At 45.9% G+C, this 9866-nt stretch overlaps 1 pseudogene; it reads right to left on the bottom strand.

The window, feature by feature from the left end:
* Positions 1–267: 267 nt before the first annotated feature.
* On the bottom strand, positions 268–2388 carry LOC139262511 (ferritin heavy chain, oocyte isoform-like; annotated as a pseudogene).
* Positions 2389–9866: the final 7478 nt, after the last annotated feature.

Consider the following 9866-nt stretch of genomic DNA (forward strand, 5'->3'; position numbering starts at 1 on the left):
AGCTAATTCCAGGGCTTTACATAGATATACTTCAGAGCCAAACCAAATCCCATAACACTGTTGCAGAGGGTAGTGTAATTCTGGTTATGTTAATTGAAAGATAAAGCAACCACTTACAAGGAGACAAAACCAGTCCATTGTTGAACAGTTTAGTTAGTTATGTTACATGTCACATCTTAGCTCTTTGTACAAAGCAGAAGCCATCACTCCCTACAGGATAGGGGACCTAATTATACAAATACAATAAGCTTGAACCCATCAGTCAGTTTAGTCACTCTCCCCCAGGGTGTGCTTGTCAAACAGGTACTCTCCCAGGCCATTCTCAGGGGCTCCCAATCTATTTAGGTTGGTGATATGATCTCCAAGCTTCTTGATCATCTTCACTTGTTCATCCAAGTAGTGGGTCTCCAGGAAGTCACACAACTGAAAGAGGGAGAAGCTAGTTATGCCCAGCAGCAGATATCAAGGAATGTCAGCTTCCCCTTCAGAATTGGGATTTCAATTATATTGAACTGGAGGATAGTCAAGTGGTGCAATTGAGATTGATGGAATTACTGCATCATTAGATTAAATTTACTGCACTTGATGTACAGAGATCCTGGGATCACTGGGACACATTTACTAGTCATTGTCCAGTCAGCCAACATTCCCCCATCCCTTCCCACTGCTGCCCAAACGAGACACCAACACAAATTTGTTATGTGTGGAGACCTTTTAATTAGGACCCTGTAGCATGGTTGCACAACCTCAAACTTACCCAAAAGCCCACATTAAAATGATTAAGAACTTACATGAGGGTCCGTACTCCCAGTGGAGAGTTTGTGCAGATCCAGCAGACTCTGGTTCACATTCTTCTCCATCTGCATCACCTCCAGACCATTGCTCCACTCATCCTGCTCTGGTTTCTGCAAAGAAAGTTCTAACCGTTCGCTTTCTAATAAAGGAATTTGGGGTGCAATCAAAAGTCTACTTTACCATGAACCCATTTGTTAGAATACAAAATTGCCATGACACTATCACAGCTACTGGAGTTATATTGATAAGGCAAATAGCTTAGATGTATTTAAAGGGAAGCAATGCAAGTGCATGGGGATTAAAGAAAAGAATGCTTTGCTGACAGGGCGAGATAAAGCAAAATAAGAGGCGGCTCATGGAGTATAAACACCAGCTTGACTGAATGTCCTGTGTGCTTTAGAATGTATTGTGAAGATTCAGTCTAAGAGGAGCTGGACAGAAAGCCACTCCTTTATTGAACCAAACCTTGATGTCCGCCAAGATAATTCAGCCGCCACGTCGATTCTCGAATTCCATAAATTTTTCAGCATGCTCACGTTCCTCACGTGACTGCTCCTTGAAGAACTCAGCAAAGTGATGCAGGGCAACATCATCCCGGTCAAAGTAGAAGGACTATGGAGAGATCAGAAGAGTATTATATCACAGACCCATCATGTGTACAGCACAAAACTTCAACCTCAATATTTTGCTTTCTTGCAAGATTTCAAAACCTCACAGAATGTGGAACTCCTTAATGGCAGACAAAACATTACAGGGACACCCTCAATCGCCCTGAAAAATTGTAACATCCCCACTGACATCTGGGAGTCCCTGGCTAGAGATAGACCCAAGTGGATGTTTACCCCAGATGGCACTGAGCACCTAGAGTCTCATCACTAAGAGCAAGTAGAAATCAAGCACAGGCAACAAAAGCATGCAGCAAACTAGTCCCACCCATCCTTTCCAACAACTGTATGCCCCACCAGTTTTAGTCTGTGGTTCTCATATTGGACTGTTCAGCCACCCAAGGACTCAGAGTGGAAGCAAGTCTTGCTTGATTCAGAGAGCCTGCCTTTGATGGACATTTTCATGGAAACAATCTTTTGATACCCTTACCCAATGAGAAATCAAGGCTTTGATGCTGAGCCAAGGTGTGTGTGGTGGGGCAGTGCTTGGAGGAAGAGAGGACAAAGGAGTTAGATTTTCACCACCTTTGCAGGAAAGACTTCCTGACTTCCCTCCGAAATGGCCTGACTAATTTTAAGATTACATCCCCTCATTGAAAAAGGCAAGGTAAAGGAAGTCCATGGAGTGATTGAGAATGAGGATACAAATTCTGAATTCCATGCATTGAGTGCAGAATGTATTCAGAATAAACTTCAAGCTCAAAAGAGCTCCAGAATAAGTCATTATTAAAGATAGGCAGAATAGATAGACTGGGTACAGCACAGAATTTAGTAAATTCACATTACATCATCTCCATTGTGAAGTGGTCTAAAATGCAAAACTCACCATAGAGAGATAAACATAGGAGGAATAGAGCTCCATGTTGATCTGCTTGTTGACAGCATCCTCACAGTCCTGGTGGTAGTTCTGACACACTTGAGAAGCCATCTAGATTCTTTTTCACAAATCAAAACTTTGTGGAAGCAACAAACTCTTGTAAAGATTCAACCAACCACATATGCCTGTATTTATACTGCTGGATAATCCAGGGTGTGGCAGCCTGCAGGATGATTGACAGTCCTCAATAATCAATCAGAAGTTGCAGCCTCTCAGAGCACCAATCAAGTAATGGGAGGAGGGGAGATGGACTCCTAGATCTTTGAAGAATGAGCATCATTGGCTGACAACTCAATGAGGATCTCAATTGTCCTAACTTTCCTCAAACACAGTTCAAATATCCAGAATCACAGGTTAAAATGAATCCTCTATGATTTAGGCTAATCAATTGGGAAAAACTTAAAAAGTAAGTGCTCCCTTCCAAGCATAACAAAACTAACCTAAACACTCATCAATTTATAGTTTAGTTCCCTGTATCCACGCTACACTCCAGACACTCTGGCGCCCACCGGTCATTGGAGGCCTCAAGCATACCGGCAGACACTGCGTGCTCCCTCTGCAGAGACACCCGGACACGGACATAGTTGCGGAAGAGAAGCAGGCAGCCGGAGAGAACACCCCATCGACTGTGCCCTGCCTGGACCAGTTAATGGCCACCTTGAAAGGTTCATTAAATCCTCTGTTGTTTGCGAGTCAGTATATTTTTAATAGTTCTGGATTGTTCAGTGGGTTGGTCATTTTCAGGTATCCGCGGGTTTGATGCAACATCCAAAAAGATCGGTGACTGTGCAAAGCAAACAAAAGTGGGTCAGATGAATGCAAATTGCTTGTGATCAATGTGTCAAACACAAATACTCAGATACTCCATCACTTACAAGTTTAGCTCAAATGTGGAGAGGACAATGCGATGTTCAGTTCTTGTTTTTTATCATGACATTTTGGAAACAATGAAACAGACTGCAGTCCAAAAATAAAGACAAGCATTTACATAACGCCTTTCACAACCTCAGGAAATCCCTGAGAATTTTACAGCCAATAAGGTACTTTTTAAAGTGCAGTCACTTTTGTAATATAGGAAATGTGGCAGCCAATTTGCACATGGCAAAACTCCAGAAACAACAAGGTGAACATGACCACATTATTTGTTTTCAGTGACATTTGTTGAGGAATAAAAATTGGCCAGGTCACAGGGGATACCTCCCCTGTTCTTCTTCAAAGTAGTGCTCTGAGATCTTTTATGTCCAACTCAGAGGGCAGTCAGCACCACGGTTGACCATCGCATCCAAAAGATGACAACTGCGACAGTGCAGCACCCCCTCATAACTGCACTGTAGTGTCAGCCGAGATTCTGTATTCACGTCTATGTCGTGGGGACTTGAACCCACTACCTTCTGACTCAGAGGCGAGAGTGCTACCCACTGAGTTCATCTGACTGATCTCCGGAACTTAAAACTCTCAGTTACCCACTACGCCAATATCTATCTCAATCATCTGTGAAATCTCCACGTTATCAGCCTCCGGTATTCCCAGACTCAGCTCTTGTGTTAGAACGCGTGTTAGAGCTGAGCGCACAGAGAGGCTGGGAAATATAAAACAAGATTGAAACAAACAGCAGGAGCTTGAGCCAAGTGCTGCACAGCAAGGGGAAGACAGGCTGAAGAGATGGAGAAAGCAGCCAGGTAACTATAGGAGGAACTACTGGAGATTTGGTCTCATTGCTCAGCGCTTCATCTGAGTTTGCAACATGCCCAAGTTTGGATGTCACTGGCAAGGCCGACATTTATTGCCCATCCCTAGTTGCCCTGAGAAACCACTGGTGAGACTCCTTCTTGAACCATGTTCAGGTGCTCAATGGTTGAGAGACGCCTTGCTCGGTCACTTCAGAGGGCAGGTAAGAATCAACCACATTACTGTGCAAATAGAGTCACATATAAGCCGGACGAGGTAAGGGTGGCAGGTTTCCTTCCCTAAAAGGAAATTAGTGAGCCAATTGAATTTTTACAACAATCCTAAAAGTCCATGGTTACTGATATCAATTTGTTTTAAATTTTAAACTGAATCCAAATGATGGTGGGATTTGAACTCACATTCCGTGTATTATTGATCCAAGCCTCTGCATTACCAATCCAGTAACATAACCACTGCACTATTGTACCGCTAACATACAGCTTGAAAAAAGGTTGAACCTCCTTTATTTATTATCTATGGAAATTGGCCTAGTTCACAGAGGCTGGTAGTTATGTCCAATGTATATATTAGCAGTTTACATTAAGATCCCCAACTATGTTACCAATTTTTCCTTTCCATACGCAAATTTAGTGAGGCCTTATCCCATGTTCCTTGTGCTTTGGATCAATACCTGCTTCAGCGAACACTTTCCTGTGTTCCCAAAATAGAAAGACATTCAGCAGTAATTCTTGGGGGTTGTTTATTCAGAAGGTACAGACTCTGTACTGTAACAGCACATCCTTGGTAAAGTGGTTCAAACATGAGGGGCGAGTTCTTACCGTGACCAGATTACACTGAAATCTCTTTCTCCAGTTCATCCAAATTTAAAACCAGTTAAAGGCTAAGATTAGACTTGTAGCTATGACCATCTTAGGCTACCATTGAACCAAAGTCATTAGTCTGGAGGGGAAGAGATTAAAACAGCCACATGCCCAAGCAAATCAGGTTTGATCAAGATCACAACCAATTTGTCAGCAGAAGTAGTTCTTGTTCAATGCAAGGTCACACGACATTGATCTGAAAATGCGCTCAGTTACTTAAAAGAAGAAAAGGAACAAAAGCAAAATACTGCGGGTGCTAGAAATCTGAAATAAAAACAGAAAATGCTGGAAATACACAATAGGTCAGGCAGCATCAATGGAGAGAGAAACAGAGTTAACATTTCAGGTCAATGACCTTGCGTCAGAAATGGAAAAAGTTAGTGATGTAACTGATTTTAAGTAAATGCAGAGCACGGAAAGGGGTGTGGGAGGGGAGGAAAGAACAAAAGGGAACGTTTGTTGTTATGTATGTATGTAAACATTACCAAAATGTAAGACTTGCCACGAGAGGGCACACTTGTGGGAGACCTAAGGGTCACCTGTGCACCCTGGGTCAAGCAGGTATAAAAAGGAATCTGCCTTGCTGCATCCTCACTCAGGAGTCTGAATAAAGAGACCAACAGTTTGAGCTTGCGACATAGTCCTATGGATTTATTCTGAACATAACAAATTAGCAACGAGTAACGGATCACGAACTTTCATGTGATAATGGCTGCCGTTGGTATTCTTGAGTGATTTGTTGAGGGTGGTGATTGGGAAGCCTTTGTTGAGGGCCTCGACCAGTACTTTGTGGCCAATGAATTGGACACGACTGAAAAGAGATCAAATGCAGGGCGATTCTCCTCACCGTATGTGGGTCATCGATATATGGCCTCCTTAAAAATTTGTTGCCACCAGTCAAACTAACGGACAAATCTTACGCAGAGCTGTGTACGCTGGCTAATGAACATCTCAAGTGAAAGGAGAGCATCCTGATGGCCAGGTACCGCTTTTAGACGCACCGTCGCTCTGAGGACCAGAATGTGGCGAGTTCTGTCACCGACCTAAGACACCTTGCGGGGCAGTGCAACTTGCAGGATCCTTGGGGGGAAATGTTGCAGGACGTTTTCGTGCTTGGAATTGGCCATGAGGTCATCCTTCGCAAACTGTTGTCTGCCGAATCCCTAGATCTGAGCAAGGCCATCACGATAGCACATCCTTCATATCCACGAGCGATAACACGAAAGAGATATCCTCATATAATCGAAGCTCACCGGCAAGCACCGTGCATAAAATAATGTTTTCAGCAGGCAGAACGGCACAGGGCAGGGTCCACACAATTGCAGAGGCCAGACCTAGGCCTAGAGTGACTCAGAGTCCACCGTGTGGCGTGAATGTGTATCCATTTGCACCATGTTGGCGCTGCGGGGGCAGCCAGACTGCTCATCAATGTCGATTCAAACCCTATGTGTGCAAGGGCTGTGGAACAATGGGGCACCTCCAGCGAATGTGCAAACGATCTCTGACTCACCACGTGGCAGAGTCAGGAGAGGATGATGGATCCAGCGAGGATTACGATGAACAAGCAGGAGAGGCAACCTGAGAATGAAGAGGAAGTATATGGGATACACATCTTCACCACCAAAAGCCCTCCGATAATGTTAGAAGTTCAACTTAACGGCACTCCAATCTCAATGGAACTAGACACGTGGGCGAGTCAATCAGTTATGAGCCAGAAAGCATTCAAGAGGCTGTGGGGCGACAAAGCACAGCGACCTAAGCTGATCCCGAATCAGGCAAAGCTGCGCACCGACACCAAGGAACTGATACCAGTTATTGGTAGTGCAGACATAAGGGTATTCCATGAGGGAGCAGTGCACGATTTACCACTGTGGATTGTTTCAGGTGATGGGCCAACACTGCTTGGCAGGAGGTGGATGGGGAAGATTCGATGGAACTGGGAAGACCTCTGCCTACCGTCTCCGGCGAATGGAGTCTCCCCTTCTCAAAGGCAGAGCAAACCCCCACCTTCAGCTGAACCAGGCATTTGCTGATCCCCAAGGCACAGGCCGCTCCTCACAACCACGAGGAGGTAAAGTTCAACCGAGCAGCGGTACCCACAACCCAAAACCGACGACCTCATCGCGATGATGGAAGAGGCTCCAGATCGACCATGCGGAGTGGGACTCCGGCCGAAACGATCCAAATGCGTCTTCCCGACGCCAGAGGTAAAATACCTGGGGAGGAAGATCACAGCAATCGATATCACGGACACGGATGAGAATGCGTCCAGACCACTGGACGAGATTGCGTCCAGACCATGGGACGAGAAGACATCCAGACCACGGGACGATAGAGCATCCAGACCACAGGACAATAGAGTGTCCAGACCATGGGAGCACGCCACAACGGAATGGAAGAATTGTCGCACAGCAAATAAGACGAATGGGTTTGGGGCAAAGGTAAAGGAGCGGCAGCTGTGAAGGCCAGGCACCCACTCTGCTCCAATAAATTGTGTGCACTATGTAACCCTTGTGAGCGGTCTTTCGCGGCCAATGATGTGCGATTATATAGGGTTGGGGGTACCTTATAACAAGCCAAAGTAGCCAACTGGTCATATATGTATCTGACAAAGTACTCATAACAAGTGATGTGTTAATGCACAGGGTCGTGTGTGTTGTACAGCAAGCCAAAGTAGTGTGCAAACCCCAACCAGTTGTACATGTATCCAACAAAGTATTTATACCAAGTGAGATGTTACCGCATGGGGTCAGGAGTGTTGTGCAGCAAGCCCCAAACGATTGAACATGTATTCAATAAGTTAAACAAAGCATCAGCCTGTATTCATGGGACTAAAGAGATGTAGCAAAGAGTGTCCCAATATGTGCTCGAGTTAGACAAGCTGCTCATCCCACAAGCTTGGGAAGCAGAGGCACCATTATCGATGCATTGCTTCAAGAATGTCTAACTCTGTCTGTGCACTGTAACATGATCCGCCACGGGCCAGGCACTGAGAGTGGCACTAATGCCCTCAGTTGGCTACAGTTGCCCACAACCAGGATGGAAGCAGCACAGTCTGCACACCCACTCACGGTCATGGAAGTCCTAGAAAGCAAGGGCTCAACCGTAATGGCCCCCCAGCCTAGGACCTGGACATGCCAGGATCCCAGGTTACCAGTTGCCAAAGGTGAACTGCTAGACGGGATGTGGCAACCTAGCCATCGCAGAGACTGTTATATCGGTATACTTGTATATGCTCTGTACAGCCACTAGAGGGCTCATCCCCTGGAGTCTCAAGGGATCCCATAATCCCTTGGGAGCACAGGTATTTAAGGAGGCCTCACAGGTTCGAGAGGCACTCTGGAGACATGAAATAGAAGACTAAGGTTGCACTTTATTTTAAGCTCACAGTGTTCAGTCTGACACTTTCTCCAGACATAACAACTGGCGACGAGATACAGATAGTGAACCCAAAGATGCAGAGAACAGTGGGCATCCTGGAGAAATTCTCGGAGGGATATGATTGGGAAACTTATGTGGAGCGACTCGACCAATAATTCGGAGCCAACGAGCTAGATGGAGATGAGAACACTGCCAAACGACATATGGCCTCATGAAAAATTTGCTTACTCCAGCGAAACACATGGAGAAATCATAAGATGATTTGTGCACACTGGTCTCTGAGCATTTGAACCCAAAGGTAAGTGTTCTAATGGCGAGGTACCCGTTCAACACCGACAAAAGTTCTGAAGGTCAGGAAGTGGCGAGTTATGCCGCCGAGCTAAGACGTCTTGCAGGACATTGCGAATTTGAAGGACATTTGGAGCACATGCTCAGAAACTTTTTTGTACTTGGCATTGGCCACGAAACCATACTTCGCAAACTTTTGACTGTCGAGACCCCAACCTTGAACAAGGCCATCGCGATAGCCCAGGCGTTAATTGCCACCAGTGACAATACTAAGCAAATCTCTCAGCACATGAGTGCTGCTACAAGTACTGTGAACAAAGTGATGCTGTTTTCAAATTGCAACGTACAGGGCATGTCACACATGCTTGCAGCTGCACGTCCGCCGATGTCTCCACCATCAAGGGTGATGAATGCTAGTCCATTAACACCTTGTTGGCGCTGCGGGGGTGATCATCATTTCCATTCATGCCAATTCATAGGGTACGTTTTCATGGGCTGTGGAACAATGGGACATCTCCAACGTATGTGCAGGAGAGCTGCAAATCCTGTTAATCCTGCAAACCACCATGTTGTAGATAAGGACAGATCCACGGAGGATCACGATGAACCAGAGCCCCAGACCGAGGAGACAGAGGTACATGCGATGCACACATTCACTACAAAGTGTCCCCCACAAATGCTGAATGTTGAACTAAATGGACTCCCGGTGTAAATGGAGCTGGACACAGGCGCGAGCCAGTCCCACATGGGAAAAAAGACTTTCGAAAGATTGTGGTGCAGTAAGGTCTCAAGGCCAGTCTTAATTCCAGTTTGCACGAAACTAAGAACTGATTCCTGTAATCGGCAGTGCTACCATAAAGGTCTCCAATGGTGGAGCGGTGCATAAGCTACCACTGTGGGTGGTACCGGGGCGATGGTCCCACGCTGCTCAGCAGGAGCTGGCTGGGAAAGATACGCTGGAACTGGGACAACGTCCGAGCACTATTGCCCACTGATGACACTTCGTGTGCCCAGGTCTTAAACAAATTTCCTTCGCTGTTCGAACCAGGCATCGAGAAATTCCAAGGAACAAAAATGCAGATCCACCTAATTTCGGGGGCGCAACCCATCCATCACAAGGCAAGTGCAGTACCGCACCTGATGAGAGAAAGGGGAGAGATTGAGCTAGACCAGCTGCAAAGAGAGGGTGTCATTTCACCAATCGAGTTCAACGAGTGGGCCAGTCCGATTGTCCCAGTCCTCAAGGGAGACGGCACCGTCAGAATCTGTGGCGATTACAAAGTAACTATTAATTATTTCTCCCCGCAGGAC

Source organism: Pristiophorus japonicus, chromosome 4 (genome assembly GCF_044704955.1).
Source record: "Pristiophorus japonicus isolate sPriJap1 chromosome 4, sPriJap1.hap1, whole genome shotgun sequence".
Classification (NCBI taxonomy): domain Eukaryota; kingdom Metazoa; phylum Chordata; class Chondrichthyes; family Pristiophoridae; genus Pristiophorus; species Pristiophorus japonicus.